The 25,159-nt window shown below is 45.4% G+C and overlaps 1 non-coding gene across 1 annotated transcript; it reads right to left on the bottom strand.

Annotated features, from left to right (window-relative positions):
• Positions 1-7,722: 7,722 nt before the first annotated feature.
• trnah-gug (transfer RNA histidin (anticodon GUG)) lies at positions 7,723-7,794 on the bottom strand. The gene has a single exon. It is a non-coding gene; the product is annotated as a tRNA-His (tRNA).
• Positions 7,795-25,159: the final 17,365 nt, after the last annotated feature.

Genomic DNA, 25,159 nt, shown 5'->3' with positions numbered 1-25,159 from the left:
AATTGCACAGCGGGTAGTTGAGATTCAACCATATTGTAGTGAGTCTGGAGTCACATGGAGGCCCGACCAGGTAAGAATGGCAGTTACGTTCCTTAAATGACGTCAAATGGTTTTGTTTTTTTCAACAATTGGCTATAGATTAACAGGAGCTATTAGATTCGTATTTCCAGATATTTATTGAATCCAAATTCTACCACCTAGCATAGTCGGAGTCAAACCCGAGTCCGTGGTTTCTGAATAAACAGTCCAGTGGTCAGTGGTAATAGCGCTCGACCATTGCAGAAAAGCGGAGATACTGATCTTTTCCAGTGATTTCGCTTTTCCCCGATACTGTCCTGTGCCATTTTCCTGAGCTTGACCGCCCCACCCCACCCCACCCCACAATAATCTCTGGTCCATGTCGGTAAAAGCTTCTACATGAGGATTGATCTCACAACAGTGGTAACGAAATGGATCAAATGATCTGTAGGTCCCGATGGTGGGGTTGGGGCACATTCACCCAGCAACAGTGACCGCAGCCACACAGACTGATCGGTATCAATGGGAGAGTCACTGTTAGATTCTGCAGTGCCTTAGTGAAATAGGAAATGACTCCACAAAAACATGATGAAAGAGCAGCGCTCCGAAAGCTAGTGCTTCAATTAAACCTATAAGATCATAACCTGGTGTTGGGTGATTTTTAACTTTGTACTCCATAGTCCAACAGCGGCATCCCCAAATTAATGAAATGGGGTATGGGATGGAAAGTTTGGTTAGTGATCGTAGGAGGGAAGAAATCTCTGAGAACGGGTGGATTTGAATTCTGAAACACAGAAATGTGAGCGAGCAGAGCTTGAAGGAAAAAGTCATCACTTTGGAGAAAATTACCATGTTAAAATAACTGATTCCTTTGTGTTTCACAAAAGACTGGGATAAATAGAAAGATTACTGCTGTGATTCGGATTCGAACCGAGGTTGCCGCGGCCACAACGCAGAGTACTAACCACTATACGATCACGGCACCCCACAGATGAGCACACAAGGTCGCAACATTAAGTACAGTATCATAAGAAATGTTAGGCAGAGCACCAAATGCACAATATCAGTGCTAAGCGAACAGTGCCAGACATGTGGGAACTCAGAATGGGCTGACCGTTTAACTTCAGTGCCCCAAGTGGCTGTGGTGATTCCATCATTAATATGCTGAAGGCTGAGACAAATAGATTTCTCTAAAACATTAAAGACTCCGGAGACAGTGTAGCTTTTGTTGAAATGTATGCTGCAATAGCAATGCAGTTTAACATCGGCTCCTTCTCCAGCTCCCCACAGAAGGCAGTAACCACTGCTGCCATAGAGTCCCAATTCCAAGCCCCAGAATCAGAGGAACTGAGTGGTGCAGTCACGAAGATCCAACTTGAAATCGGGATGGGAATGTGGTCGCTCAGATACTCGATGGCTCAAGTGACACAACTGGAGAATGCACGGTATTTCTATGACGGTTTAGAGGCGCAAGCAATTCCGAGGTTGGGTGTGCTCCTGGTCAAAGGCGGGGCAGACGGGGAAATTTGTTCCCGTTTATAATAACAGCAATCTACAGTGCATCTTGCTGAGACAGCTGAGTGCCACAACTGGAGCGTGGGCAGCTGGTTTGAAGTTTGATTTAACTTCACTTTCACCCACTTCCCTGGAATGAATTGCTTTCACCCTGTAGTCTGCGGCTTTCTTCCTCATGGTTAACTGCATGATTAACTGTTGTATGATCTGCACACAGCTAAAATACGGCCACTGCAAGTAAATATGAATCATTGATCTATATGAGAAAGCAGTGGAACTCACAGCAGGCATGCTGCGTAGGTTTGCAGGCGACATCAGTATTGTAGACAATGAAGAAGATTATCTAAGATTCAAAAGGATCTTAATCCAATGAGTCGTTGGACTGAAAAATGTAACATGGAGTTCAATCTGGATAAATGGAAGGTATTCCATTTTGGTACAGCAAAAGGAGCAGGGCTTTACGTCGTGTTGTAGCACACGGAAGCTAGGGATGCAGGTACATAATTCCTTGTAGTTTGCATCACATACAGACAGGATGGTTCAAAGGCATTTAACTTACTTCCCTTCATTACTTAGTCTTTAGTATACACTAGTTGGGACGTTAAGTTTAAAAATTTCAGAACATTGATGCTCCCATTATTTCTTTGTCCTACATCAATGGTTTTGAAATCTTGACTTTCAGAAATTTATGAACTTGAAAGAGAGAATCTCCACATATTTACTCTCTCCAAACTTCAAATACTCCGGAAAACTTCCATTCGGTTTTCCTTGGTTTAGTTTCAAATTTTCCAAAACACAAATAAATAAAATTCCATCCCCACTAAACGCCGTCAGCATCGTCTCCAATGTTTTAGCAGCCCAGTAAACGCTGACAGTGTCCTCTGATAGAATCACAGATTCCCTACAATGCAGAAAGTACAATTCAGCCAATAGATTCTGTAGGGACATTCTGAAGAGCATCTCAACCAGATCTAGCTCCCGTTTTTATCCCCGCAGGCCTCTGGCTTGTGATTTCAAATAAACCTGCTGGAATAAAACCTGGCATCGTGTGACTGCTGACCCTATCACTGCGTTCCCCATGGATAATTCACTTAACTTACTGAAGTCACTCCCTGGACACATCAGATCAATTTAACATGGCCAATCCACCTAACCGACAGACTTAAGAGCAGTGCGAACCACTGTAGTGTACCATCACATTGAACACTATCTGTATCATGTGTAATGGCTTTACACACTGGTAACTCATCCGAGTGAAAGCCTGCTGCGCCCACCAAACCGAATTCAATCCATCCAAACGCGGTTCTACGCTGTACAACCTTATTAGTGCTGCTGGAAATGTTTCTGCACTCAGATCTGAATGGGTTTACTTTGTTTTCTTCCTCAGATTCCTGCTTTAAATAAACACATCAGTCAGGAACAACTGTATAAAATGGATTTCATTGCAACGCAAACACAATGTGCAGTTTGCTGAAGTTACGTGTTTGCACTGTCACTGACACTCTGTCTCCCCAGGAGCTGCAGTCCGTCTCCACGCTGATTCAGACAGCACTGTCCTTCCTGTGACATATCCAATCGAGAATGGAAGGCCAAGCATTAATAACTTTCAGTTGCGAACAAAGCGACACGTTTAAAACCTTTACGATGCCCCCAGCGGAGAGTTGTGCCCTGTGACAGGCGGGGACACTAACCACGGTACTGTGGAGGACAACGACATCGAAGGTGGCCCTTCAGCCTGTTGTGTCCACACTTGTCCAACACAACTGCTTTACGACCTGAATCAAGATTTCCACCGTTTAGCCCATAGTCTTATTTATTTTGGCATCACAAATTCACATCTCAATTTTTTTTAAAGGTGAGAACGATTTCCGCCTCTCTGACCCTTTCCGCAAATCTACTCAAAACTTTCTGCCTTTTTCCGAAGTCTCTTGGCCCCAGTGTTCGAACTCTCCATCAATAACAAACGCTTCTTTCAGTCTATCTTATCCATATCCCTCATTATTTTGTACATCTCAGTCATGTCTTCTCCAATCTCCTCTGCTCGGCGACAAACAACCCCAGTGAACTCCTCACAACTGAAACTCTTCAGCCCAGACAATATCCCAGTGAATCTTCTGCAACGTTCCCAGTGCGATTACATCCATGCAGTACTCTGAATTGCAGAACTGCGCAAAGTAATCTAGATAGAGCCGAATGAACTTTTTTTTTCTATTCCGTTACAGGATGATGGCGTCGCTGGTTGGGCAGTATTTATTGCCATCCCTAATTGCACAGCGGGTTGTTGAGACTCAACCATATTGTAGTGAGTCTGGAGTCACATGGAGGCCCGAGCAGGTAAGAATGGCAGTTTCATTCCTTAAATGACGTCAGATGTTTTTTTTTCAACAATTGAACATGGATGTATAGGAGTTTTTAGATTCGTAATTCCAGATATTTATTGAATCCCAATTCTACCTCCTAGCATGGTCTGAGTCAAACCCGAGTCCATGGTGTCTGAATAAACAGTCCAGTGTTCAGTGGTAATAGCGCTCGGCCATTGCAGAAAAGCAGTGAAACTGAACATATCCAATGAAGTCGCTTTTCTCCGATACTGTTCTGTACCATTTTCCAGATCTTAACCCCGCCCCCCCCCCCCCCCCCCATGTCGGTAAAAGCTGCTACATGAGTATTGAACTCACAACAGTGGTAACCAAATGGATCAAACCAATAGGTCCCGATGTTGGGGTTGGGGCACGTTACCCAGCAACAGTGACTGCAGCCACACAGACTGATCGGTATCACTGGGAGAGTCAGTGTTAGATTCTGCAGTGCCTTAATGAAATAGGAAATGACTCCACAAACACATGATGAAAGAGCAGCGCTCCGAAAGCTAGTGCTTCAATTAAACCTGTAAGATCATAACCTGGTGTTGGGTGATTTTTAACTTTGTACTCCATAGTCCAACACCGGCATCCCCAAATTAATGAAATGGGGGTATGGGATGGAAAGTTCGGTTAGTGATCGGAGGAGGGAAGAAATTTCTGAGAACGGGTGGATTTGAATTAGAACATAGAACATAGAAGAATACAGCGCAGTACAGGCCCTTCAGCCCTCGATGTTGCGCCGATCAAAGCCCACCTAACCTACACTAACCCACTATCCTCCATATACCTATCCAATGCCCGCTTAAATACCCATAAAGAGGGAGAGTCCACTACTGCTACTGGCAGGGCATTCCATGAACTTACGACTCGCTGAGTGAAGAACCTACCCCTAACATCAGTCCTATATCTACCCCCCCTTAATTTAAAGCTATGCCCCCTTGTTATAGCTGACTCCATACGTGGAAAAAGGTTCTCACTGTCAACCCGATCTAACCCCCTAATCATCTTGTACACCTCTATCAAATCACCCCTAAACCTTCTTTTCTCCAATGAAAACAACCCCAAGTGCCTCAGCCTTTCCTCATAGGATTTTCCTACCATACCAGGCAACATCCTGGTAAACTACCTCTGCACCCGTTCCAGTGCCTCCACATCCTTCCTATAGTATGGCGACCAAAACTGCACACAATATTCCAGATGCGGCCGCACCAGAGTCTTATACAACTGCAGCATAACCTCAGGATTCCGGAACTCAATTCCTCTACCAATAAAAGCCAGTACGCCATATGCCTTCTTCACTGCACTATTTACCTGGGTGGCAACTTTCAGAGATCTGTGTACATGGACACCAAGATCCCTCTGCTCTTCCACACTACCAAGTAGTCTACCATTAGCCCAGTAATCCATCTTTTTATTACTCTTACCAAAGTGAATCACTTCACACTTAGCTACATTGAACTCCATTTGCCACCTTTCTGCCCAGCTCTGCAGCTTCTCTATATCCCGCTGTAACCTGCCATATCCTTCCTCACTGTCTACAACTCCTCCGACTTTCGTCTCATCCGCAAACTTGCTCACCCAACCTTCTAACCTTTCCTCCAGGTCATTTATAAAAATGACAAACAGCAATGGTCCCAAGACAGATCCTTGCGGAACACCGCTAGTGACGGCACTCCAAGATGAACCTTTGCCATCAACTACTACCCTCTGTCTTCTTCCAGACAGCCAATTCCTAATCCAAACCTCCAACTCACCCTCAATGCCATATCTCTGTATTTTCTGCAGTAGCCTACCATGGGGGACCTTATCAAACGCCTTACTAAAATCCATATATACCACATCTACCGCTTTCCCCTCATCTACCTCCTTAGTCACCTTCTCAAAGAATTCAATAAGGTTTGTGAGGCACGACCTGCCCTTCACAAAACCATGCTGACTATCCTTGATCACATCATTCTTATCCAGATGTGCATAAATCCTATCCCTTACAATTCTCTCTAAGACTTTGCCCACAACAGAAGTGAGACTCACTGGCCTATAGATACTAGGATTATCCCTACTCCCCTTCTTGAACAAGGGAACCACGTTTGCTAGCCTCCAGTCCTCTGGCACTACTCCTGTCGACAAAGAGGACACAAAAATCAAGGCCAATGGCTCTGCAATCTCCTCCCTGGCTTCCCAGAGAATCCTAGGATAAATGCCATCAGGCCCAGGGGACTTATCTATTTTCACCCTTGCCAGAATTTCCAACACCTCTTCTCTACATATCTCAAAGCCATCCATTCTACTTATTCGTGCCTCAGTATTTATATCGACAACAATGTCCTGTTCCTGAGTGAATACTGACGAAAAGTATTCATTCAGCGCCTCCCCAATCTCTTCAGCCTCCACACGCAACTTCCCATTACTATCCTTGATTGGACCTATTCCTTCCCTAGTCATTCTTTTATTCCTAACATACCTATAGAAAGCCTTAGGGTTTTCGCTAATCCTACCAACTAAGGACCTTTCATGTCCCCTCCTTGCTGCTCTTAGCTCTCTCTTCAGGTCCTTCCGGGCTACCTTATAACTCTCAATTGCCCCTATTGAACCTTCACGCCTCATCTTTACAAAGGCCGCCCTCTTCCATTTAACCAGGGATTCCAACTCCTTATTAAACCACGGCTCCCTCACACGACCCTTTCCTCCCTGCCTGATAGGTACGTACTTATCAAGGACACTCAATAGTTGCTCCTTGAACAAGTTCCACATATCAATTACGCTCTTGCCTTGGAATCTACTTTTCCAATCCACACATCCTATGTCATGCCTCAACGCATCATAATTTCCCTGCCCCCAGCTATAACTCTTGCCCTGTAGTACACACTTATCCCTCTCCATCACTAGAGTAAAAATCACCGAATTGTGGTCACTGTCCCCAAAGTGCTCACCTACCTCTAGTTCTAATACCTGGCCTGGTTCGTTACCCAGAACCAAATCCAGTATGGCCTCACCTCTTGTTGGCTTATCTACATATTGTGTCAGGAAACTCTCCTGCACACATTGCACAAACACTGACCCATCTAACGAACTTGAGCTATAGCTTTCCCAATCAATATCAGGAAAGTTAATGTCTCCCATAACAATCACCCTATTACTGTCACTCTTCTCCTGAATCATCTTCGCAATCCTTTCTTCAACGATTCTAGGACTATTAGGAGGCCTGTAAAAGACTCCTAACAGGGTGACCTCACCTCTTCTATTCCTAACCTCAACCCAAACTACCTCAGATGGCAAATCTTCGTCCATCTTCCTTTCCACCGCTGTAATACTATCTTTGACAAGCAAAGCCACACCCCCCCCTCTTTTGCCCCCACCTCTGACCCTACTAAAACATTTAAACCCTGGAACCTGCAACAGCCAATCCTGTCCCTGATCTAGCCATGTCTCCGTAATAGCCACAACATCGAAGTCCCAGGTACCAACCCACGCTGCGAGTTCACCTACCTTACTTCGTATACTTCTGGCATTAAAGTACACACACTTCAAGCCACTCTTCTGTTTACAGGCACCCTCCTTTAAGATTGATGCCATATTCCTAACCTCCCTACACTCCAGGTCCTGCACCCTAAAGCTACAGTCTGGGTTCCCATGCCCCTGCAGAGTTAGTTTAAACCCCCCCCAAGAGCACTAGCAAACCTCCCCCCAAGGAGGTTTGACAAGAATTCTGACATATGAAACCACAGAGATGTGAGCGAGCAGAGCTTGAAGGAAAAAAAAAATCACCTTGGAGAAAATCAAAACGATGAAACAACTGATTCCGTTGTATTTCACAAAAGACGATTATTGCCGTGACTCGGATTCGAACCGAGGTTGCTGCGACCACAACGCAGAGTACTAACCACTATACGATCACGGCACCCCACAGACAAACGCTCTTGTCACTCACCATAAGTACAGTATCATAAGAAATGCACAATATCAGTGCTCAGTGAACAGTGGCAAATATGTGGGAACTCAGAATGGGCTGACCGTTCAACATCGATGCCCACAGAGGCCCTGGTGATTCCATCGTTAATGTGCTGAAGGCTTTTGTTACCTGCACATCCACCAATATCATTTATTGCATCCGTTGCTCCCGGCAGAGTCTCCTGTACATTGGGAGACTGGACGCCTCCTCACACAGCGCTTTAGGGAACATCTCTGGGACAACCGCACCAATAAACCACACCGCTCTGTGGCCCAAAATTTCAACTCTCCCTCCCACCCTGCCGAGGGCCTGGAGGTCCTCGGTCTCCTTCACCGCTGCTCTCTCACCACCAGACGCCTGGAGGAAGAACGCCTCATCTTCCACCTCGGAACACTTCAACCATAGGGCATCAATGTGGATTTCAACAGTTTCCTCATTTCCCCTTCCCCCACCTCACCCTAGTTCTAAACTTCCAGCTCAGCACTGTCCCCATGACGTGTCCTGACTTGCCCAACCTGCTTATCTTCTTTTCCACCTATCCACTCCGCCCCCCCCCCGACCGATCACCTTCTCCCCTCTCCCACTCAACTATTGTACTCTATGCTACTTTCTCCCCACCCCGCACTCCTCTCACATATCTCTCCACCCTTAATGCTCTCTGCCTTTATTCCTGATGAAGAGCTTTTGCCCGAAACGTCGATTTTACTGCTCCTTGGAAGCTGCCTGAACTGCTGTGCTCTTCCAGCACCACTAATCCAGAATCTGGTTTCCAGCATCTGCAGTCATTGTTTTTACCAAGCTTTTGTTGAAATGTATACTTCAACAGCAATGCAGTTTAACATCGGTTACTTCCCGAGTTTCCCCACACAAGGCAGTAACCACTGCTGACACATAGTCCCAGTTCCCAGCCCCAGAATCAGAGGAACTGAGTGGCGCAGTCGCGAAGATCCAACTTGAAATCGGGATGGGAACGAGGTCGCACAGATACTCGATGGCTCAAGTGACACAACTGGTGAATGCACGGTATTTCTATGATGGTTTAGAGGAGCAAGCAATTCCGAGGTTGGGAGTGCTTCTGGTCAAAGGTGGGGCAGAAGGGAAAATCTGTTCCCGTTTATAATAACAGCAATCTACAGTGCATCTTGCTGAGACAGCTGAGTGCCACAACTGGAGTGTGGGCGGCTGGTTTGAAGTTTAATTTTGCTTTACTATCACCAACTTCCCTGCAATGAATTGCTTTCACCATTTTTATTTCCAATTGTTTGATATCTCCCTGTAGTCTGCGGCTTTCTTCCTCATGGTTAATTGCATGACTAACTGTTGTATGATCTGCACACTGCTAAATCACGGCCACGACAAGTAAATATGACTCATTGATCTCTATGAGAAAACAGTGGAACTCACTGCAGGCGTGCTGCGTAGGTTTGCAGGCGACGCCAGAATTGTAGACAATGACGAAGATTATCTAAATTTCAAAAGGATCTTCATCCAATGAGTCGTTGGACTGAAAATTATAACATGGAGTTTAATCTGGATAAATGGAAGGTATTGCATTTTGATACAACAAAAAGAGTATGGCTATGCGTATGTTGGAGAACATGAAAGCTCGGTTTGCAGGTACATAATTCCTTGTCATTTGCATTACCTACAGACAAGATGGTTCAAAGGCATTTAACAAACTTCCCTTCATTGCTCAGTCCTTTGTGTATAGGAGTCGGGACGTTATGGTGAAGTTTTGCAGGACATTGATGAGGCCTCTTCTGGAATATTATGTCCAGTTCTGGTCGCCCAGTTGTTGGAATGATATTATTCAGCTGGAGTAGGTTCAGAAAAGGTATACACGCATGTTGCCTGTGGAAGGTTTGAGTTCTAATGAAAGGCTGGATAGGCTGAGACTATTTTCAGATTCGAGATCGGGGTGCTGGAAAACCACATCAGGTAGGGCAGAATCCGAGGAGCAGGAGAATCATTTTTTTTTCGCGCAAGTGTCGTTCATCAGGCTCTTCCCCGAAACGTCGATTCTCCTGCTCCTCAGATGCTGCCTGACCTGCTGTGCTTTCCCAGCAACAACACTCTCGACTCTGATCTCTCATCTGCAGTTCTCATTTTCTCTCAGTTGAGACTGTTTTCACTCTAGATTAGGGGTTTGAGCGGCGATCTGACAGAAGTTTATGAATTATTGAGAGGCAAGTTTAGAGTTAATGATAGCGGCCTTTTCCCAGGAGGGGGATTTCAAGGCGAGAGGGCATATGTTTAAGATGAAAAGAGAGATTCCTTTTTTTAAAAAAAGGCATATGAGGCATTTTTTTAGGGAAGGTGTTTTACGTGTGCAATTAACTTGCTGAGGAAGTGATGGATGAGGGTACGTTTGCAACATTTAATGGACAATTGATTCCAAACATGAATGGGAAAGTGGGATTTTTAAAATAAATTTATTCATGCCTAGTACGTCAGTTATTTCCCAGAGGACATTTAAGAGTCAACCACGATATTATCTATCTGGAGTCTCCTGTGGGACAGAGCAGATGACTGTGGCAGGTTGCTTCCGAACTCCATGAGTGAATAAGATGGGATTTTCTAGAAAAACTGTTTCAGGTCTTCACGAGACTCTTCAATTCCAGGTGCTTATTGAATTCAAACTCCACCACCTGTCATGCCAGGACCTGAACCCTTTGTTCCCAAAATATTACCTGGGTTTTTGGATTAACACCACAGTAATAACACTACAAGGGCATTATAAACACTCAGCGGGTACAGCAGGAGGCAGATGGGACTAGATTAGTTTGGCAATGTGTTCAGCATGGATTGGTTGGACTAGAATGGGGAACCTTATCAAACGCCTTGCTAAAATTCTTATTCACCACATTTACTGGTCGACTTTCATCGACGTGTTTTTTCACATCTTCAAAGAATTCAATCAGGTATGTGAGGGATGACCTGCTCCTCACAAAGCCATGCTGACTCTCTCTAATCAAACTATGGTTTTCTATGTAATCGTAAATCTTGTCTCTGAGAACCGTCTCCAATACTTTGCCCACCACTGGTGTAAGACTGACTGTTCTATCATGCCCAGGGTTATTCCTATTCCCTTTCCTGAACAAGCGAATAACATTTGCCACCTTCCAATCATCTGGCACTATTCCAGTGGACAGTGAGGATGCAAAGATCATCGCCAATGCCACATCAATCTCTTCCGTCACAGACCCAGGGGATTTATTTATACTTATGTTTGTCCATCAATCAGTCTTTACCATCAAATTGTCTACACACTGTCCAAAATACTGATTGACTGCTTTCCACTTCAGTGTCATATACAGTGCTGCCTTCCTGAGAAAATCTGGTTCCTGTGAACCATGGAATATAAAAAAAATGGAATGCACCAATGCCGTCCTCATGAAGGGCCTATGCCCGAAATATCGACTCCACAGATTCTGCTTGAACTTCTGTGCTTTACCAGCGCCACGTTTTCGACTCTGATCTCTATCAACTGCAGTCCTCAGTTTCTCCAATACTGAGGGCTGTCCCCTCTGCACACTGACAGGGAATTAACCATCAGAAACTCATTGTATGTGGAGCTGACTGCTCTGGAAAGTTGCACTTGATGACTACACATTTTTAAAAAAAACAAATTACAATTCAACAAATATTCATTCACTCCAGGAGTTATTATTTTGATTCATGGTTTGGGCAGTCTGATAATAAACAGTGAATGTTTGAAGAACTCCGATGTACAAAGTATTTTAGGTGTTATAATCCAGCTTACGTTAATGCTGGGAGCATTATCAGACAGACTGATGTGATAAGGGAATGAGTTGACATATGGAGGAGTGACATCTTTGCCATCACAGAGACGTGTTTGAGGGAGGTCAGGGCGAACAACTCAATATTCTGTTCTACCGGAACTATCGGCAGAACAGGACAGGGTGTCAAAGAGGAAGTGGTGTTGCAATATTTATGAAGGAGTCAGGTATTGTTGAAAGGATGGATGATATCTTGGAAATGTCTTCAAATGAGGCTTTTTGGGTTGAGGTTAGTATCAAAATGATGGGAACACATTGTTGGGGATATTTTATAGACCCCAGAAAAATGAAAGTACAGGAGGAGATATATAACCAATTCACTGATGCGTGTAAGAACAATAATAGGATCATTGCATTCAGGCAGTTCAATTCCCAACATTCATTGGGGCAGTGATAACTTTTTAAGAGGGAGAGAGATGGCATGATTTTTTTTTCCAGGAACTCCTTATATTGACATGTAGAAGATGCAACAAGGACCGGTGGAAATCTGCGTCCTCATTCTGAGGAATGAAATCAGTCAGGTGTTTCAGGCAGGATTGTGAGACCATTTTAGGACCAGTGACCATGACATCATATATTTTAAGTTTGTTGAGGAAAAGGTTAAAAAATTAAAGTTTTTTGGATTGGGGACGCAAATTTTATTCAAACAAGACAGCATCTGGCTAAAGTACCGTTTCTTCTGGTTAAAACTGTAACAGAACAACTTGGGGCTGGGGCTTGGAGTCGGGGGGTGGGGAATGTCACATACTCAAAATGAAATTGATGACAAAGATGAATATGAGAAAAAACAAGCCCAGAGAACTTTGTATGTCTACAATTATTCCGAAGAAGGAAAAAAAACTTAATGGAGATATAAAGTGAGCAGGTCAATGAAGATGCTAAAGGAGCATAGAAAGTGTAGGGCTCACCTTAAGAAAGTAAGAAGAGCAAAAACTGGCGTGGTAAAACATCAGCAGGCAAGTTTAACAAGACTCACAAGATATTCTCTCGGTTTATTAAGAGGAAGAGGTTGACAAGGGAAAGAATGGGTAGTATTAGGGACTGAGGAGGCAACCTTTGAATGGAGCCACATAATATGGTAGTCATGTATTTCATATCAGTCTTCAGTGTCGAGAAGCAGTTACCGGATTCAGGGAGAGTGACCATGTGATCCTTGAGCAGTTTGACCGGGAGGCTGAGGAAGAATTGGAAGTTCATGTGGAATAGAGTGTGGGCAAATCCCTCATCTGGATGAGCTGATATCTTAGGCTGGTGATGAGGGAAGAAATGACAGACTCTGAAACATTCCTTATTTTATCGTTTCCTGTGACTGGAGATGAGGTGTGAAAGGAACAAGACAACATCTAATGTAGGTTAAACTTTCACACAGTGTGCTAGAAATAAGACAAGGGATTGAGACCACCAAATCTCCCATCAGTGGGAGGGAAACAATTCATAGAATCCCTCCAGCATGGGAACTGGCCCATCAGCACTCCAAGTCCACACGGGCCCTTCAAAGAATACCCTACCCAAATCCATTATGCAACATTTACCCTTAACCTACACATCCATGAACGCAGTGGGGCTATTTAGCATGGCCAATTCACCGAACCTGCACATATTTGGATTGTGGGAGGAAACCGGATACCCACGCAGACACAGGCAGAAGGTGCAAACTCCACAGAGTCAACCGTTGAGCCACCATGCTGTAGAAAATTGTGAAGGCTGTTGAGATTGGATAATTAAGTATCTTCAAGGTTGAGAGAGACTTTTTTTTAAACAAGGGTTACCGGGAAAAAGCAGGAAAGTTGAATGAAGGATTATAAGTTTAAACACAACCAAATTGAAAGGAAAAGCAGATTCAGTGAATGGATGGGAATCTGTTGCTCCAATGTCTGATGGTAGTTTTTTTTCCAATAGCCCTGTACTCACTGGAACATCAACATCTGTCCCTCTGGAGTGAGATCCAGTTTGGAATGCAATTGATGGATGCAAGTAAATCACACGTGCAGTTCTAATAGACAGAGAGTTCCAGCAGAGAGCTACAACAACGTGGATGCGCTGTTTGGGTGAAAACTTTCATCGGCACAGTCACCACTACCAGAAGGAAACCCTCAGCAAGATACCCTCCAAGGCCAGGCAGTGACCTGCAGCTGAAGCACAGGTCGTTATGGATTGGTAGAATGGCGTGCTGCAGGCCTACTGCCATACTAGTCTGAAAATGTCTGTTTCTGAAAGGTAAGCAGACTCAGGCCTGGTTAGTACTTGGACGGGTGACTGCCTGGGAATGTCAGGTGCAGGAGGCTTGATGCCCACACTCTGCATCCCTGTAGTGTCGCCATCCAGCTAGAACCAGAACTATATGCAGAGGAGTATATAGAGGCGTGATGGTAAAATTGCAGAGTAAGCAGTAAGACTTAGGCTTGAGAGGCTTCAGCGAACAACAGGTTAGCTTAGTTAACGTCGATTAACTTTCTTCTTTAGTCTGACAGTGGTTAAGATGGTAGGGCCGTCGCCTGTTCCTCCTGCTGGACGTGTGAGCTCAGGAAGAATTCCATTATCCCTGATGACTACATGCGTGTTGGAAGTGCGCCCAGCTGCAGCTCCTGGAAGACCCTGTTATGGAGCTGGAGTTGGAACTGAATGCACTCAGGGCCATCTAAGATGCTGAGCGCATCAGAGATAAGAGTTTTCGTGAGGTAGTCACACCTAAGGTGTAGGCAGAGAGTTGCGGATGGCCATCAGGAAAGGCAAAGAGTGTAGGTTCGCCTGTGTCCATTCCCACCGAAAACAGCTATACCAATTTGGATTGTGTTGGGGGTATGACAGTTCGGGGAAAGCAACAGTAGTCAGGTTGGTGGCACTACAACTGTCCCTGGGGCACAGCGGGAAATGGTAGAGATAAAGAGGGCTTTCGTGGTGGGAGAGTCGATAGTTAGTGGTTGAGGGCAGGCAGAGATTCTGTGACCGAAAATGGGAACGCAGGAGAGTGTGTAACATTCCAGGTGTCAGGATCCAGGGTGTCACAGATGTATGCAGAAATATTTCAAGGGGGAGGGGGAACAGCACGTTGGCGGAAATGACATAGGTAGAAATAGGGATGAGGTCCTGTGGTGTGATTATAGAGAGCGAGGAAAAATGTTAAACGCCAGGACTTGTTGGTGACAATCTCTGGATGATTTCCAGTGCCACGTGCTAGTGAGGGTAAGAACAGCAGTATATAGCAGATGAATGTGTAACTAAAAAAATTGTGAGGCCGGAATTCAGATTTTTGGATTGTTAGGATCTTTACTGAGGGAGAGATGACCTGTTCAAGATGGCTGGGTTGCATCTGAACTGGAGTGGGACCAATATCCTGGCAGGCAGGTTTGCTTGTGCTCCAATGGAGCGTTCAAATGAGATTGGCACAGGTTGGTATCCTCAAGAGCAGGGAGGCAAGTGCGAGGCTGAAAAGAGATACAGTAATCAGAAACAGTAAAGTGAAGAGGCAGGTCAGGCTGGAACATGACAGGGAGCAAGGAATGCCTGTTGATTAAATTATATCTATTTCACTACAAAAGGGTTGACAGGTAAGGCCAATAAACTCAGGGCGTGGATAGGTACGTGGGACTGGGATATTATAGCCATTACAGAAACATGGCTAACGGAGGAACTGGACTGGCAGCTTAACATGCAAGGATACAGGTGCTTTAGGCGGGACAGCGGTGGTGGAAGGAGGGGAGGGGGAGTTGCATTTTTGATTAAGGCAAGTATCACGGCAATAATCAGAGATAAAATAACTGAAGGATCATCCAGTCATGCTTTGTGGGTGGAGCTTAGAAATAAGGGATCGCGATATTATTTGGGTTGTACTCTAGGCCCCTAAAAGGAATAAAAATTTTGGGAAAGTGAGGAGGTTTGCAGATGGAAACGGATTGTCATAATAGGCGATCTTAATTTTCCTAACATAGACTGGGACTGCCGGAGGGATAAGGGCTTTGATGTGGAGGAATTGGTTAAGTGGGCGGCACAGTGGTTAGCACTGCTGCCTCGCAGCGGCAGAGACCTGGGGTCAATTCCAGCCTCAGGCGACCCTCCGTTTGCATATTCTCCCTGTGTCTGCGTGGGTTTCCTCCCACAATCCAAAAATGTGCATGTTAGGTGAATTGGCCATGTAGTGTTAGGTGGAGGGGAATGGGTCTGGGTGGGTTGTGCTTCGGCGGGTCGGTGTGAACTTGTTGGGCTGAAGGGTCTGTTTCCACACTGTAAGTAATCTAAAAAAAAGTGCATCAGGAAAGTATCATCAAGCAGTATGGAGAGGGCACTAGGCGGAAAGGGCAAACCTTGACCTACTCTTGTGGAATAGGGCAGGACAGGAGACAGTGGGGGGTGCACTTTGGGACCAGTGACAACAGTTCTCTTAATTTTAAAATAGTTATGAAGAAGGACAAACCTGGCCCATAGATTCAAGTTCTAAATTGGAATAAGGTGAATTTTAATGGAATTAAACAGGAGCCTGCAAGGGTTGGTTGGACCAGTTTGTTTGCAGGTGAAGAGACCTCTGGCAAATGGGAGGACTTTAAAAATTAGACAGTGAGAGTTCAATGTCTAGATGTACCTGCGAGGGTGAAAGGACAGGAAGAGGGAAGCCTTGATGACAAGAGATATTGAGGTTTTGAGCAGAAAAGAAAGGCGGAGGAACGGCTCAGTTAACGGCAGCTGGGAACAAGGCAGGCCCTGGAGGTATACAGGGGATACAGGAGTTTACTGAAGAAGGAAATCAGTAGGGACAAAAGGGAGCATGAAACAGCTTTGGCTGAGATGACTAGGGTGAATCCAAAGGGGTATTTTAAAAAGTATATTGAAAAAAACAACAACGAGGGAGATAATTGAACCCCTCAAGGACCAAAGTGGACATGTATGCATAGAACCGCAGGCAATGGGCGAGGTCTTCAACGGATATTTCTCCTCTGGGTTTACCATGAAGAAAGGCATAAAATCGTGGGGAAGTTAGTGGTCATATCTGGAGAACAGTCCATATCACAGTAGATGTGCTGTTGCACCGATTAGAATATATGAAGGTGGATACTTCTCCTGGTCCTTTTCAGATATATCCAGGGACGCATCAGATATATCCCTCCACATTGAACAACATTTGGTGGAAGCGGTGAGACAGTGTCAAAGCTGCAGAATATACACTGGGTGGGCGATTTCAAAACCACCACTTAGAAGCAGCATTGCTGATAGAGATGGTCAGATCCAAAACGACATGGCTGTGAGACTGGGTCTGCACCGGGTGAGGAGGGAATGACTGAGAGATAGAAACAGACTGGACCTCGTCATCACCAACCTACAAGCTGCAGACACATTGATCGATGACTCTATTGTGAATGGTGACTACCACACACAGTATTTCTGGAGACAAAGTCACACTTTACATTATGAATATCCTCTGTTTCATCATGCTAAACAGGAAATCTTTAGTAACTGAGTACTGGGCTGTGCTACGTGAATCATAAAAATCATAAAGTCCTTACAGTATGGAAACATGCACTTCGGTCAACAAGTCCACACCAAACCTACAAAGAGTATCCTATTCAGATACACCCCAACATTACCAACAGCAGTAGAATTTTATTCCAGCACAATTTTCACTGTCACTGTTGCCATATGCTCCACTTTGCCCTGACCATCATGCCAGGGGATAACCCTTGTTCAATTGAGAATGCAGGAGGGCCTCCCACGAGCAGCACCAGCTACACCTCAAAATGAGGTGAGCTAACCAAATTGGGCCACTTACTCACCAGATAGCAAAAGATTCAAATGAGAGACTGATCGAACCAACAAATCAGAGCAAATCTCTGCAATCCTGTCAAATGCAGTCAGGGTGAATAGCCGTGGTCAATCGACCAACTCAAAGGAGGAGGAGGATCCACAAATACGAACTTCCTCAATGATGGAAGGGCCCATCACAACAATAGAAATGCTAAGGTTGAAACATTCACAGTAATGTTCAAACAGAAGTATCGAAAGGATGATCTATTTCAGTCTCCTCCAGATGGCAGTCTTAAGCGAATCCAAAACATTTCATATGGTATCTGCAAGTGGCTGGCGAGATTGGAGATTGCAACAGCTGTGGGGCCTTATAAAATTCCATTCAAGCTGTTCCTGCTGGGATACAGCACTGGCAGCTACCTGACAATGTGGGAAACTATCCTGTGTCCTGTACATACACAGACAAAACACCAGACAATTCATGACGGCCCCATTGCTCTAATCCCCATCATTAATAAAGTGATGGAAGATGTCATCTACAGTGGTATGAAGTCACACGTCCTCAGCACCAACCTGCTCACTGATGCTTAATTTGTGCTCATTGAAGCCTTGTTTTAAAAATGGACAACAAGAAAATACACATCGGAAATCTAGAGCGGAGGCCAGAGTGACTGCATTGAACACAATTATAATTGGATTTGAGGGGGTCAGGGTGATGGTGATGGAGTGAGTGCAAGGGGGTCAGGGTGAGGGTGATGGAGTGAGTGCGAGGAGGTCAGGGTGATGGTGATGGAGTGAGTGCAAGGGGGTCAGGGTGACGGTGATGGAGTGAGTGCGGGGAGGTCAGGGTGAGGGTGATGGAGTGAGTGTGAGGTGGTCAGGGTGACGGTGATGGAGTGAGTGCAAGGGGGTCAGGGTGAGGGTGATGGAGTGAGTGCGAGGAGGTCAGGGTGACGGTGATGGAGTGAGTGTGAGGGGGTCAGGGTGACGGTGATGGAGTGAGTGTGAGGGGGTCAGGGTGACGGTGATGGAGTGAGTGCGAGGAGGTCAGGGTGACGGTGATGGAGTGAGTGTGAGGGGGTCAGGGTGACGGTGATGGAGTGAGTGTGAGGGGGTCAGGGTGACGGTGATGGAGTGTGTGTGTGGGGGTCAGGGTGAGGATGACTGAATGAGTGTGAGGGGATGAGTGTGACGGTGATGGAGTGAGTGTAGGGGGTGAGTGTGACATTGATGGAGTGAGTGTGGGGAGGTCAGGGTGACTGTAATGGTGTGAGTGTGAGGGGGTCAGTGTGACAGTGATGGAATCAGTGGTTGTAATGGGGAGAGTGAGAGTATGTGCTTGTCCAGGCAAAAACATAGACAGATCCAGCAAATCTCTTTCCCCACATACACTCACTCTGTGGTTTCAGAACTTCCCCTCTCTGCAGCCTCTGCTCCATTTGTTGTTCACGTTACAGACCTAGAAGCTGTAACTACAGTCCTCATGCTCCATCCAGAGTTGGGTCAGCAAATCCTCAGGTCTCCCTGAATGTCTGAGGCAGCTCACAGCACAACCTCCAGCAAACCATCCCCAGCCCCTCCACTAACTTTTCAATAGCAGGAGTCAGTCAGAAACCCCTCAGCTCCAAGTTAGATGCCTGTTCCTTTACAATTATACTCCAGGATTTTCCTCGTGTTACTGACCGCACATCAACTGAGAGAGACAGGCGCATACCAATTTTTAAACATAAGAGTCAAATCTGTTGGAACACCTGTCCATGGAGAACCACATGGGACACATCGGGAAGTGAACAACAGCCTGACATCCACCATTTCACTGTTTCTGAGATTCACAATGCCAGCACTCGATGCACGAGGGATTCAAAACCAAAGGCCAGGGAAAGATACAGAAAAAAAAAATAATTGGTAACTTGCTGAAAATATGGATAAGGAGATGGGGGGATCGGAATAACGGGATAAGGGAGACAATGTTAAGAAAGCAAACATTGAATGGAGACATTGCTAGATCGGCTCGAATGGTCCATTGCCTCAAATTCTGAACTGGGGTAAGGTAATGGCTAAGACGGAGAGTTGTGCAGGCCGTGCTAGTGGATTACGACATAAACTGGACTGTCTGCACAGCAGGGGGAGCATTGCAACCTTTGCCAGGATATTGCAACCCTCTACAACCACCCTCTGTCTCCGACCTTTGAGCCAGTTTTTTAACCAAATGGCTTTCATATGAACCAACCTTGCTAAACAGATGACCATGTACAATGTTATTCAATGCCTTACTGAATTCCATATCGAAAATGTACACCACTCTATCTCAATTAATCTTCTTAGTCGCTTCTTCAAAGAAATCTCAGTCAAGTCAGTGAGACACAATATTGCTTGCACAAAGTCATGTTGACTATCCCTCATCAGTCGTTACCTTTCAAAATGCTTGAAAATCATATGCCTCATAATCCCCTCCAACAATTTACCTACCACTAACGTCAGGCTCACTGGCTTTTCCGTATTACCCTTAATAAATCCTTTAAGCAGTGGCACCACGTTAGCCAACGTCCAGTCTTCCGGCACTTTATCTGTGGCTATTGATGATAGCAAGGGGCCCAGCAATCACTTCCCTAGCATCCCACAGAGTTCAAGCGTGCATCCAATAAAATCCAGGACATTTTCCTTCCTTTGCATGTTTTAAGACCTCCAGCAGCTAGATTAGATTAGAGTATGGAAACAGGCTGTTTGGCCCAACAAGTCCACACCACCCGCCGAAGCGCAACGCATCCATACCCCTACATTTACCCCTTACCTAACGCTACAGGCAATTTAGCATGGCCAATTCACCTGACCTGCACATCTTTGGACTGTGGGAGGAAACCGGAGCACACCCACGCAGACACGGGGAGAACGTGCAAACTTCACACAGAGAGTCACCTGAGGCGGGAACTGAACCCAGATCTCTGGCGCTGTGAGGCAACAGTGCTAACCACTGCGCCACTGTGCCACCGTGCCGCTCCTCTGTAATACAGCCACTTTCCAAGATGTCAATACTTATTTCCCAAGTTCTCCAGCCTCCATATCCTCCTGCACAGTAGATACTGATACAAAATATTCGTTCAGTACCTCCCCCATTTCCTGTGGTTCTGCACATGGGGAGCCTTGCTGATCTTTAAGGGTGTCCTGTTCTCTCCACAGTTACTCTTTTGTCCATGACGTATTTGTAGAATTCTTTTGGATTCTCCTTAACTCTATTTGCCAAAGCTATCACATGTCCCCTTTTTATGCTCCCAATTTCCCTCTTAACTATACTCTTGTTGCCTTCAGACTCTTCTAGTGATTCACGTTAAATCAAGAATTAAGAGGCTAATGATGATCATTCCGATTGTCAGAAAAATCCATCCGGCTCACTGACACCCTTTAAGGAAACAAACTGCCATCCATTGCTGGTCTGGCCTACAAGTGACTCCAGACCCAGAACAATGTGGTTGACTATTGACTGCCTTCTGGGCAATTAGGGATGGGTAATAGATGCTTGTCTTGTCAGGGACACCCTCATCCCGTGAATGAATTAAGGAAAAAAAACCCTCAATTCCTGCTGTATATACCTGACACACGCTTCCCTTTTATCCATGACCAGAACCTCAACTTCTCCAATCCTACAGAATTCCTTATACGTACCAGCCTTACCCTTCACCCTAACAGGGACATAATGTCTCTGTCCTCCTGATGTGTCATTTTTGAAGGCTTCCCGCTTCTCCCCTTCTCTGCGAATATCTGTCCCAATCGACTTTGGAAAATTATTGATTAATATCATCAAAATTGGCTTTTCAACAATTGAGAACTTTAAGTTATCGACATGGTTCATGCTTTTCCATCTCTATTTTGAAACTATGGAATAATAATGACTTGCCATAATGTGCTCCCACCCCCCCCCCCCCCCGATACCTCAACCACCCCCTCCCCACTGCCTTAATTCCCAAGGGTAAAGTGACGTTTAGCTCCTTCTCTGTGATGGAGAGCATTGGTCAAACATGTGCAGCGTTGTAACTGGGATTGGGGTCAGCAGAGTCTTTGACTCATTGGGTTGAAACTAACAATAATTTGCTTCAGTGACATTTTCATTGAGTGAGACAGAGGGATTGTCTGTACGAGGCTGAGCTAGTTTCCTGGTGCTATCTTATGGAACTCACCTCATTAACTACCCACCCCACCCCATGGTGTCCCTCTCATTCAATACTAGCCCGATTCTCCCACCCATCATGGCTGGACGTACTCACCATCGCACAGATGCCCCTGGATATTCCATGATCCCTGACACTAGTACCATCTTTAAAAGACCAATGGGCACACGGTTGAGATTTCTCTGTTTAGAGATGACCTGCACAGTTTATCCCGAGCATGGCAGCTGAGGGGCAATTAAACCACGGTTTGTCGACAGGGGCACGGAGGTCCTGGTGAATGGGCTAGTACAGAGGAGGACTATTCTCTTCCCAGAGGGGCCACACCACCAGACCCACCGAGCATGGTCTGAGCTCACCACCCAGCTCAGTGCAGTATCTGCGGTCTGAGGAAATGTCCAGCAACACAGGACAAGCTTCAATAACCTTCCCCACTCTGTCAGGATAAGGGTCACCATATTCTCCCTGCTCCCTCACACTCACTGTATATCTGTTATAGCACCGACCCCCGAACAAGGCTCATGCTCCACCCCTCTCACTGCTGCAAGCAGCACCTTCCTTCTCGCTCTCTTTCCCCCCCTCACTATATCTTTCTCTTTATGAACACTGTTTGGATACAACACTATGGACTGACTCCCACTGGACACATCACCATCTCCACCCTCCCCCCCACACCCATGCCAGCACGAAAAGCAGGGACCCCCACTCACACCTTCACTCCCTCCCTCCATTTCTCGCATTCCAAGAGAAACAGCCTGGAATAGGACAGAAAGGGACAAGCCGGGTGGTGGAGTGCCCGATATCCATCTCTCCCCACCACCACCCGTACCTGTGTGTCTGTATTTGACTCTGAGTATCTGTATGTAAGTGCAGGTCTGACCGTCTCTGTGGTGCTGAAAATGAACCAATCTCTCCCTCAGCTGGCCTCCCCACCCGACTGCAGTGACAGTGGCAGAGAGTGACAACCCTCGAGGGTTCAGTCTGGGAGGGAGAGACAGTGAGAGAGCTCATAGCATGATCCAAACTGACAGCACCATGAATACATACACACACAAACACGAGCAGGCTCGCACACACAATGCTGGTCGATGGAAGGGTGAAAATATACTTGGGCCTGTCAGAATGGAAATGTTCACCTCTGAGTGATCCATTTTGTCAGGAGATGACATGAATTGATTTCTCATTCTGTGACTTGCACTGTTTAAAACTTATGGGAGAAAGTATTGAAAAGTCCTGAAAAAGGCCCAGTAGTGTTGCTAGTGACGCAGGAATAACATTGCTCAGTGTCGGACAAAACAGCTCTATGCTTCCAAAGATATTATTGGAAAAATCAAACGACCGTGCAATTTGAGAGTTTCACAGTAAAGGATTTGTTATCTTCTGAGTGAGTTAAAAACTCTGCTATTGATGCAGTGGTGTGGAGAGGCCAGCAGAGGGTAGTATTGTATGTATCTAATCACTAAACTCAGATGCGAGCACTGCTGCCTCACAGCACCAGGAACCCGTGCTCGATTCCACCCTCGGGCGACTGTCTGTGTGGAGTTTCACATTCTCTCCGTGTCTGCATGGGTTTCCGCCGGATTCTCCTGTTTCCACCCACAGACCAAAGTTGTGGATGTTAGGTGAATAGGCCATGCTAAATTGTCCATAGTGCCCAGGGATGTATAGGTTAGGGGCATTAGTGGTGAGTAAACATAGGATTGTAATTAAACGTGTCTGGGTGGGTTACTCTTCGAAGGGTCAGTGTGGATGTTTTGGGTCGAAGGGTCTGTTTCCACACTTTAGGAATTCTATGAACTCTGCAAACAACAGGGACAGACAGAGACAGTGGAGGAGGGAGACTTTGATTCCAATTTCATTATATTTACTTCAAAAACAACTTTGCACAGAGATGCAGACAGAGGTACACACAAACTGAGATACTACACTAACATACATAACGTATGCACACAGAGGTACGCACACAGATATGGACGTTTAACCACAAACACACGAACATACCCCCACATACAGGCACACACTGTCTTTAATACAGAGATATATACGTTTTATTAATAAGTTATCAATGGTCAGTTGGAGAAGGCAGGAGAATGGGGTTGAGAAATATTTTTGCCGCGATCAAATGTCGTGGCAGACAAAAATGGGCTGAATAGCCTAATTCTGCTCCAGGGTTCATTGCTCATATGATCATGTGGTGCCTGGAATCGTCTTTCCACAACGTCAGTGGAGGCTCATTTGGTAAGTATGTGATTTAGGAGAGTTAATGAGAAAGTGGACAGGCTTGAGGAGCTGAGTGATCAATATCTGTTTCTAATTGTTGTCTCCTTTTATATCAAAAGCGTGGTGTTTGTTTGAAGGGGCCATATTTTGAGAATAAGGAGATTCCCATTTCAGACTGAGACAGGGATGTTCCTTTCTGTTTAGGGTTGTGTAATCTGTGGTGTTCTCATGCCGAAGTAGCAAGGTTCCGTTCCATAGATCTTTGATGTACAAGAGAATCCATGTTTATTGGGTACAGACAGGAAAGGGATGTTTGATAACAATCACATCAACAATGCACATTCTGAATGGTGCAGCAGGTGCAAGGGGCTGAATGGCCAGCTGCTGCCCCTAACCGATATGTTGTTTTCTCAGACACTCAATAATGTTACAGGGGTAAAGAAAGATCCCATTTAGCCAGTCAGCATCGTTATAATGAGACAGACGGAGACCATTCTGCCCTCTAAGGATTCACACAGGAATAGATTGAGGTTATTGAGCCGGCTAAGTCCATTACACAGTGTAGGATGAGGCCATCCTACCTTTCTAGCTTACTGGCCAGCAACAGGGGAAACCTGGTAAACTATCAGGGAACAAACATTCAGGATAAATGTTTATATTCAGGTTGCAAAGTTGTAACTTGGTGGAATGCCTCAGGAATCAATGTGACATTACCAACAATTTACAATCTATACCAATGACTCGGATGAGGTGACTGATTGGATTGGAGTTCATTTAGCTGATTTGCCAAGACAGTCATTTGACAGGATATGGAGCCTCTGCAATGGGATACCGACAGGGGAAGTTAGTGAGCAAATTTGGCAGAAAACAGTATAGCAAGGGCGAAGGGAAGTCAGTGCTCTGTAAAACAGATAAAATAACAGTAACCTACTTAAATGGAGAGAACATCACAGAACGCATTGGTCCGGAGGGATGTGTGTGTCTCGGTACATGAGCCATATAAACCTAGTCAGCAGATTCAGCAAGGGATTAGGGAAGTGTATTGAATGATGCTGTTTCATGCAAAAGCTATCGGGTATATTCACCGGGATGTTTTACTGTATCTGTACATGACAATGCTGAGACTACATCGAATGTATTGTATGTAGTAATGAACCTTGAAATTGAAAGAGAAAAAATATGCAATTGTTTTGGAAGCTTTTCACAGATGCTTCACTTTACTCCTTGTTAGAATGAAGGCCTGATAGAACCATACTGTCATACAGCACGGAAACAGACCCTTCATTCCAGCTCATTTGCACCGACCAGATATTCCAATCTGATGTAAAACCATTTATCAACATTAGACCCATAACTCTCTAAACCCTTCTTATTCATATACCCATCCACCCCTCCACTGTT

Source organism: Chiloscyllium punctatum, chromosome 31, assembly GCF_047496795.1.
Source record: "Chiloscyllium punctatum isolate Juve2018m chromosome 31, sChiPun1.3, whole genome shotgun sequence".
Classification (NCBI taxonomy): domain Eukaryota; kingdom Metazoa; phylum Chordata; class Chondrichthyes; order Orectolobiformes; family Hemiscylliidae; genus Chiloscyllium; species Chiloscyllium punctatum.
Note: the sequence above shows the minus strand (reverse complement) of the source record. Positions and strands in the feature narration are given on the sequence as shown.